Source organism: Zootermopsis nevadensis, unplaced genomic scaffold (genome assembly GCF_977971745.1).
Source record: "Zootermopsis nevadensis isolate Lab colony 2312 unplaced genomic scaffold, Znev_1.0 Znev_ptg000049l, whole genome shotgun sequence".
NCBI classification, from domain to species: domain Eukaryota; kingdom Metazoa; phylum Arthropoda; class Insecta; order Blattodea; family Termopsidae; genus Zootermopsis; species Zootermopsis nevadensis.
The window spans coordinates 144,827-154,897 of NW_028259181.1; positions in this window are offsets into that span (position 1 = coordinate 144,827).

A 10,071-nucleotide genomic window follows, 5' to 3' on the forward strand; every position below is an offset into this window, starting at 1 on the left:
AAAAATGGCCTTAAACAAAAGTCCTCAGAAATTAAAAAAAAATTCAATAATCCAGGGTCTGAGGTTAGCAAAATCATTCCTGCTTCGTATTCGTGAAATCCTGGATCAGATTAGGACCCGCATTATACTCAGTCCCTTCTGCAATATACTAGGCACTGCTTCACGCCAGATAAATGTCCTAATTAGCTCAGAGAATTGTAGCGAACATCATTTTCAAGTCAATAAAAGACAATGTCGGCTCCTGTTGGGTAATTACGAAACGTCATATTCAAAATCGTGATCTACTGAATCCCATAATCACACAGAAATATACAGACCCTTCATGTCGTACAGAGAATTAAGAAATAAACCTTTCGTTCAGTCCTTCACGAAGACAAGTCGCGCAAATGTTTTCTTCAGCACAGATTCCGTGACGCCGTTCAATTGTGCAGCCCAGTATTCTTTCTTTGGGAGAACAGACTGACATTAAGAGACCTCTAGGAATAGCGAAGTGGTCTCTCCATCGAGTCACTTGGCTAAGATCCTCATTTTACACATCATAACTGAAGTTTCGTTTACGGTAATTTGGTGGCGACAGGCTCATCACCGTTATATTTGGAGAACGAGAAAACATGCCTCCACCTAATCGCTGCCAGCATTATTTGCATTGGGTTAAGGTGGTCTTAGCGCGACGCTGGCCATCCTTCTAACAGAGGTTAAGCATTCATGTGACTCTCTCGTGCTTACCCTTTTTATTTCATAAAACGGGTTTTCCTGTGCTGATGTTCTGTAGCCGATGTGTGAAAAAGCACTAGAAAACATCTGAGTACTCATAAAACATTTCTATCTTGACTGTTTCACTGTAGGCCTGTTACTTAAACGAAAATTGAAAAAGGCAAGAATAACGCCAAGGCTCGATTTGCTATTTCTAAAATAGATTTCATCCGCCCGGTGCAGTTCGTAATGTTATTTAGCGTCCTCACTAAAGTTGGTAAAGGTAAAGCTGTCCCCGGTGTTTACTTACGCACTATACAACGTAGATTTACGAGTTAACGTTCGCCTGGTCTGTGCGTAAGCGTGTACTTTTAAATTTAATTAATTAATCTTGTCCGTCTAATCACAATTTAAAATTTAAAATTAAGATAATTAAAATACCATGTGATGCTCCTTATCGAAACATTCGATTTACATTTAGAACATCCCTTTCTCACTACATTGGATGTTCTAAATGTAAATCGAATGTTTCGATAAGGAGCATCACATGGTATTTTAATTATCTTAATTTTAAATTTTAAATTGTGATTAGACGGACAAGATTAATTAATTAAATATATATTTTCACAATATGACGCAACTCTATCATCTTGTGTACTTTTAAAATTAAATTGTTTGGAGAACTGTTGAAAATATTTATTTGGACTGTGAAAAACAACAGTAGCTGAGAGAGACGATTCTGTATCAGATTTCAATGCTATCAGACTTACAAGTAAAACGTCATTTGCGCCAAGACACCTTGAACTTTTTGTGCAGCCCTAACATGCCAGAAATATGTCATTATTTGATCATAAACATCTGCGCCCTGAGACGCACTGCCTTCAGCAATTTCTGGGGAAGGGGTAGGGTTCAGGCAGGCTTAACAACTTTCCCCAATGAAGGGAGACGAACGTCTATATAATTTGTTGTTCCAGACTCTGGATACTTCAATTCATAACGTCACTTTTATCTCTTCCGTAGAGTTTTACAACCATTACATAACAACGTACTCACTGAACACGTATTTATCACAATCCTTTCATTCCATTCTGAAACAAGTGAGACTGCACAATGCGTAAAGGCAAAGACGTCCCTGGGGCTTAATTAAGCACCACTTCATTAAGGCTTATGACGAGTGGAGGTATAACTCCACATATTCATAACCTCGGCAAATGAATAGGACGGTCAGCTTCAATCCCCGGCTAATTCACCTCCAGTCACATTCCTCGACGCCACTAGATAGGAGGTTAGGTAAACCCTACGACCAGTCTCGAATCGGTGGCGAGGAGAACGCGTGAGACATTAATTCAACACTGACCGATGACCTTAAATCAACTTAACCCAGTATCTCTCCATGTAAATGAGGTCCAAAGACCGAAATACTTTTCAAAATGTCATACTTGAATTCCAGCCCGTAAAATTCAGTGGGCCAACTTCAGATTTTTCCATTTCAAAATTGTAACACTCCAACTACCAACTTTAGAAAGCAACAGACAAATTCAGTTTGAAATATCGGCTAGTTAGAAACCAAAGGAGAAGAACGCAAGGCCTAAAATCAGATTGTTGGCCTAATTTCACACAGAATATTCAGTATCTAATGTTGTGATCTGTAATCCGTTTCCAGTGTGGAACTGTGCGACAGGTTTAATTTGAACAACTGTTTATCCACACGACAGACATTCTATCGGCATTATAATAATATTAAATGGATATCTTGCCCACGGTATAACTCACAGATATTACCCATTAAATTGGTATGGAGATTAACCCACAAGATAATTAGATATCGTGTTTGGGTTGGGATTTCGGGTTCACGCGGTGCTGGGTTAAGGAGAACGTGTGCCCCCCCCCGGTCACCCTTTGCGTGTGAATTTGCTTGAAGAGTGCCTAATGGTATGTAAAATATTACGTAATGCCTACTAGTAGTTACAGCGGGATCTGTATATGGACAATGTCCAATACCAACACACTGGGAAACGTCTGTCTGTCGGGTTATACACGGACACTAGTCAACGACAGCGACCACTTCCACATTTATGACGACAAAGCGAAACGACATTCCGAAGACGATGGTTTTATAATCACATAAAACCTACCTTAACACTATTAACGCAGAAGCGACGTACACTGGATGGGACTAGCAGTAACAGGTCCGGTGTTCGAATCTCCGCCCGCATGTCGACTGTCATGAGAATCAGAGTAGTTTTACTCAGCTCCGAAGGACAAATGCTGGGATAGTAGCTTAAAATAAGTTCTGATGCCAAACTTCGAGACTCATCTTTTACTAAAGCTATGCTCCCTACATTTTATACCCAAGTAACTGTGAAAGCGACGTTAAGTATAAAATGACACGACCGAATTCTGGGTTTTAGCCTTTCTTACTGCCTGGTGAATGAACTCAGGCCATGCCAGATTCATTTTAAAATTCATTAACAGTTAATCATTGCCAAGGGGAGGAATTGACAGAAAGGAGAAAGCTGTATAATGAGATGCCTCATAATTTGTACTGTCCCCCAAATACTATTTGGGGCACGTAACAAGTAAGAAAGACACGAGAAAAACATATATTTTGGGGCGGAGAGCTTCGACGGGAACGACCAACTTGTAGATCTAGGCGCAGATGGAATAATAATATTAAAAGGTACATTGAATAAATAACGTATGAGAGTATGAACTGGATTCATCCAAGTACAGGGACCACTGACTCTTCGGGTTCCATAAAAGATGAGGAATTTGTCGCCAATCTGAGCAACTACTAGCTGTACGAGAGATGACTAGACTCTGATGTTTATTCAAAATGCTGAAACTGATTAGTTATCCAGGGCTTCAGCATTTCTCATTCTGTGTGGGCGCTCTTAACCGCGTGCCAAGTACACTTGTACTCCCCACGTCATTTCAAGTGTTAAGTTGAACAGCGACATATGTGCACAGCCGGCGCTAGAACTGACTAACACGTTAGTCCCGATTAACGAACTCCGCTGTGCAGATATTGTCGCTAACACGCTTAAATATGTTATTTTGTACTGATATTATGTCAAAAAGACGTAAGACACACAGCACGGGTGGGGGAATGAGTAATGTTTGCCAAATTTTGACAGAAAAACCTAAAAGGAAAAAATACCTGAAATAAAACTTTCGAGGGCCATAAGATAGAATCTTTTCTTTTTGATCAGCTAAATAGGGCTTAATCATCAACTTTTCAAGAAGGTATCTGTGTCATAGGTTCAGTTAAAATGCTGGATTAATTTCGTTACAGCTACAGAGTTCAAAATCCGGAGCGAGAAATTATTAATGTATTATACAATTTGTGCTTGCAGTCTTTCAACTCTTGTAGTATGAAAATGTTGCACGGGTGTTTCAGTGTTCTTTGTAAAAAGCACTGCCTGCACAATGCCCTTCATATGGCTCTATCCATCCCACAACTCTGATGCAACATACAGAAAAGTCAGAGGGCTATTCCTGAAACATTCACGTTTAACATCAAAGTATAACACGGAATATTAGTCCACAGTTTTTCACGTATCACGTATCAAATGTGCAAATTTAATGGCATAATTATAAACTTAAATACGTGTAAGTGTATATATTAACAATTCCCACACACCCCCCATCTCCGAGAAAGTTAAGAAACTGTAAGTGAAGACCTTACCGTGATCTGTCAGAGAAGAACTCAAATTTGGATGGGAGAAACATTTGGCTTGCTGGATCCTGATGCAGGTGGGGAAGAGGACCCAGTGTGACCTCTGACCTCGCCGGCAGCAGAAATCAGCTGTTCCTGTTCGGATGGTCCACTAATTCTGGCGGCGTTGTCTTTCGGACCAAGATCTTGCCCGGCCACATGATTTCAGATAGGTTAGGACCGTCTGCTCCCAAGCATCGAAACATTTCCCCTGTGCATGTACTGCCCAACGTCAGTGCGTCTCTCAGAACATCCAGGTTGATCATGTCTGCTGGAACACAACAGCGCGTTACGTCGGCATCGTAATTCTCGATTGTTTCGGGATCGATACCGAAACCTCGAAATTCATTCCCGTTTCCCCCGGCTCCAGCGGCGCCACCATGACCCCCGCGGCCCCCGCCATGACCCCCGTGATGGTTTCGTCGCGATGCCATATCAACTGATTCTTCTTCAAAAGTAATACATCAAAAATCATAACTACCACTTCAATTTCTTAACATCACTAAGAAAATATTTTGCAATGAAAAACAGTGTATTGTCACAAAGGGGATTTTCAGTTTTTCAACGCTTATAACGACTGAGAAACTGTTTTCACCAAAAAAGTTCCTTCTGTATCTATCTTGAGTCCGTTTCTTATTGCTTGAAATATTCAACAGAAAACCAATGAAACGTTATGCACTCGTTTACCTCTGGAATGGTTCATTTATATAAATGAAATAGCATTAATACATAATATTTACCGTAAAGAGACTTTGAAAGTCTTCAACACTTGTCGTCACATATGGTATACTTCACAGGCGGCATGCAAAGTCAAACTCTCACCAACAAAATAACCTAGACTTTCATCCACAGATAGTTCACAATCATACAATAGCGGTAATATAAATTACCATCAAATGTTTATTACCACATAGTTACGTAACAAAATATCGACGTAGATAACTGTGACACTTTCCAACTCACGGACAAAAAAGGTTTTTTGTCTTTCACAACGTAAAAAAATCTGTCATTGCGTTGCTCCTAGTTTCAGCCATTTTCCATTAGCTAAAAAACGAAAGGAACGTAAATGCCTTTCTTTCAGTTCGTATTAACAATCTAACTGTTCCGTAATTCTAAAGTAATCATCCACCACAACGAAACTTGTAAATAACAGTGACTCCTTTCACGATATTTTGCTTTTAAACTCATCTGTCAGCTGGCTTCTGACATACAAGCAACTAGCTCGCCAGCATCCCGGAATAACACTTCCACAAGCTGCGCGCGCATCAGAGAGACCTGCCCGAACTTCTTATTCTTCTCCTTCTTTTGCAATCAATACTAGAATTGATTGGCAGCTGCTGATACTTGGGAAATCCTGAGGATCTTTAATGAGGTGGATTCCCCTTGCCTTCCGCGTCGTAAGCCGTTGACTCATCCGCCTTTAGGGGTGATTTCTCACCCCAAGGGCATGAGGGTGCCCTGACCTCCACCCTCCGAAGATGCTGTTGGCACTTGGTAGAGGGGGGACCACTTACACAGGTGGTCCTGTTTGAAGGTGGGGAGATACATGACAATAACAAATGCATCACGTGCTTAACCTAGAAAACTTCCCTTTCAATTTCAATAGCACCAACAACTGCAGTAAGAGTCGTCGAAGGGTAATCTATATTTAGACGTGATTCAATGAAGTGAGTGAAAATGTGTTTTCTCGGAATCCCACATTTCTTTAATTATATTGCCGTTAATTCAAATCTGAATAATGAACTAGCGATTTGTATTACCCTAAAAGGGTTCTACGTTCTTGTTCTCTCCCTGCAATCAAGTCCAGTCCTTGAAGCAGGTTACGAATGAGCCATAAGGAAGGCTGTGGAGGTACCTGTCTGGTGTGGTGGCCTTCTACCGGGCTTCTTTCCTGTTCCTCGGGGGTTAAGTAGGCGAAACATGAAGCTGGCCACTTATCTCCATATAGTTCCGAGGTTGTTTGGGATTTTATCTACACTCCCCGTGTTCGTCTGCATTGCACTGAGCTTAGTTCGTTTTCAAGGATTTGACAATTTTTGTATAGGCCCTATGTCCAGTATGTGAGATTTCGAATCAATTATTTTTATTTGCAAATATTCGGTATGGATGACTATAACACTACATAAGTACGTATATTCTATGACGAAGGTAAAGGTGTTTAGATGTGCCTGCAACTATTCCTATAACTTTATGAATTTAGTAACTCTCTTCAAGGTTCCAGGAGGCCTGATGATTCGGCAACTACTCCGGCAGGCTGTTCAGGCGGGTGAGCCTATGTAATTCACGCAGGCGTTTTCTGTGTTTTTGAATGGCATTTAAAAACAGAAAGCAGGAAATGCAGAATACTTTAAACCATGTGTCTATGTTCAAGAGTAGGACTGATGCATTATTCTCATAATTGTAAACGTCAGGCACACACTCTAAAGATAGAAGCGATTCTTCTATATTACGCCGTCACCTTTACAGGAGGTTGCCGACATTATGAACAGGATCCTTCCATCCTTTTCTCGGACTGGGACCTGTTCATATACGTTCTTGGCAGATGATCCAGAAGTGGTTTGCCATTGCCTTCTTCTGTGTGTGAATGGAGTAATTGTTGGGATGCCACGGAGAAACCGGGGAAGCCCCCGGAGGAAAACTCCGTGTTGCCTAGACCACGGCCTTGCCCAACCGCCGGGAATCGAACCCGAGACCCCAGGATTACAAGGCCAGCGTTCTAACCGCTAGACCACCGTGGTCTATGGAAGCGATACATTCCTGTAAAAAGCTGATAGCCACCGACAAGGCTGCCTGGTGTCGCAACCCAGTGTTGAAGAGTGCAAAATATGGAGTTCCCCTTCTCGTCTCTCTTATCATCTTTGTAGGTTTTAGCTACATGATAGGGACAATCCGATGACTTTCGTGTTTTGGAATTAAAGATTTCCAAGTGAAAAAATCTTGCAACTTCTATCTTCCCACTTTTAACAAGACACTCACTTCAGCTGCATTTCAAAAACGCCTACGTCTTCGTCACTTTAGTCGGTCTGTTCGCAAGTAACAGCATCCACATTACATGAATGATTTTGACAAAACTCGGTATGGTATTCAATTTTGTCATTGACTTTACTGGTTCTTGTTAAAGATTGCTTAACCTAACCTAACCTAACCGCGTTTCAAATCCACCGCCACAAGAACCTGAACGTTCAGTGAAGACGTGACAAAACACGAACCTGAAGACAGGGATGCCCATTCCGCAGGCGGACGATTTATTTTTTGAGGCCCACGTAATTTTTCTCTAATAAGTACTGTATAATAAACGGCGTACCCGAAAGAAAGCTTGGATACTGTAGTCAATAACTGGTGGTTGTAAATCTTATCTTCTTCTTATATTACTATAAAAATTTCTGATTCCTCGTTGTCGTCAAGAAATGACGTCATCAAAACAGCGTTATCCATAGCCGAGTCACCTTCAAATGTTCATTCCTCAAGAATGGTAAGAGTAAGAGTAACGTAACCTACATGTAAAATGATCAGTAAATAAAGACCTTTAAGAATCTGTAATGTATTTTGTTGTAATTATAATTGTTTATACATTTATTGTAATTTTAATAAACCAATGTGACAATTTTCAATGCATCTGGCGGCGTTAAGCGCCCGCCTCTCGAAAACCGTAAGAGATGGATCTGGACATATTGCGTACGAAATACGTATTACCTCTTGAGCTTTCCATATCTGTTTTCAGATTTTACATATCACAAATGGTTTAGGTTCTACAAACATTTCTTTAGCGCAATCCACTCGCGTCATTTCTTTACTTGGCAACTTGATCACGATATAGTTTAAATTGTACTACGTTTTTTAGTATAAAATATCGAAACGTCGTATTATTTTCCCCACACTGTTTATGTTCTCTGACACAATTTAAGACTGCGTTTTAATAACAGTTAAATATGCGGGAAAATATTTTTTATATTCACATTTCAACTAAAAGAGACCATCAAGGATTTCTGGTGGCACACGTGTACTGAATAGTGTGCTATGAAAATGGTTATTGTGAGAACTCTGGCGTTTGGTACCAATTGTAGTTGCACGTGGCATCCTAGCAGTGGCCATCTGTGGTCGGTTTTCGTCTGTGCAGCAGCATGAGACATGATAGGGCTAAGAAAAGTATTCCTGGTAACTTAGCGCATTCTATTAATGCAAGGCGTTACAAAAAAAATGTGTAAATATATAATTTATTTACAAGATGAACCGGTCTTGATAAATTAAAAATGTTGACCTGAACTACATACAAGAGTTTTAGTGTCAGAAATTTCAAATACGAAACACAGCGACGTGCTGGCATGACTCCACACTGAGCATTAATTTCATGAACCTCGAGTAACCATCCCACCCCAAAGCACTACACCTTTAACATTACAAGTCGTATAAATGACAAATATCTCACGAGCTGATTCTATGCACTCAAGTATGGGCGCCCCCGAACACAACTTGTTTCGGATCCCAAATGAATGAAGAAATTCAATTAGAGGAGTAAAATTTGCTTGAATAAATACCGTCTAGCCATTCCACCTGACTGCCAACAATTTGCTTTCGTGGCAGCAGGATCCCCACATGTGGGTGAAGGGTGATACGCTCTATTTACCTTTTTCCAGGATTCTTGACCTTTGTTAATCAATTGAAAGCGACGCTGGATGCTGAATTAGGGCACCACGGGGACGCACTCGTACAGTTCATTTGTGAGTAGCCAAGTACCAAGATAAATAGGGAATAGAATTTTGATAAACGACAAGACACGTGTCTTGCGAAAATATTTACTAACCTGAAACAAGTCAACGTGGGACTGTGAGCAAATTCAGTGGTTTCCAGTAACTGCAACATTTCTCACACTACTACTAGCCAGGAAAAGAACATTTAGGGGCACGGCAGACAGTCTCATGAACAACGAGAGAATCTAAATTGAATAAAATATTAATATTATTTTTCGTGTTCTTGGAATATTCTTATTTGTTCGTCTTACTCTTTTTAATTGTTTTGGTGTTTTTCTACTACATTTTCCTATCCTCAAATTTATGTTACAGAACATGTATTTGTTATGAAATACAGAAAAAAAAGCATTGTAAATATGTAGATGGATTAACTTTTCTCTCAAAGGAAAACAATTGATCCAATGAACTTCACCATTTTTAACGTGGTGACTGATTCTTAGGTTATTTAACTGTAATGTTTCAACTGCAAATTTTATAAAGCATTAACTATGAATATGAGCATGAATGATGAGTATGTTAAAAGCATGACAGAATGCTACTGCGTCTAGTTTGCAGGTAATAAGTCATTCCTTTGGAGAGACTTAAGAAAACCGCGAATCCTCGTGGCAGCGTGATAAGTGGCCGACACTGAAACAGAGCATACGAGGTGCGATCGGATAGGTTCCAGACTGTGTCAATAGAGGGCGAACCGGATGTAGTACGAGCTTCTGCCGCTAGGAGGTGCGCCCTACACAGCGCAGTGAATTCCTTGAAAACTAGAATCTTGTTTTGTTCCATTATACCTTTCTTATTTGTGTTATTTTGTATCTCAGGTTACGTTATTTATATCAAGAAAATATTCCTGTCAAGCGAATGAATACAAAAGCTAAAGATCCAAGTTTGCAGTATTCATGGTCCCAAGTTCGTTAAATA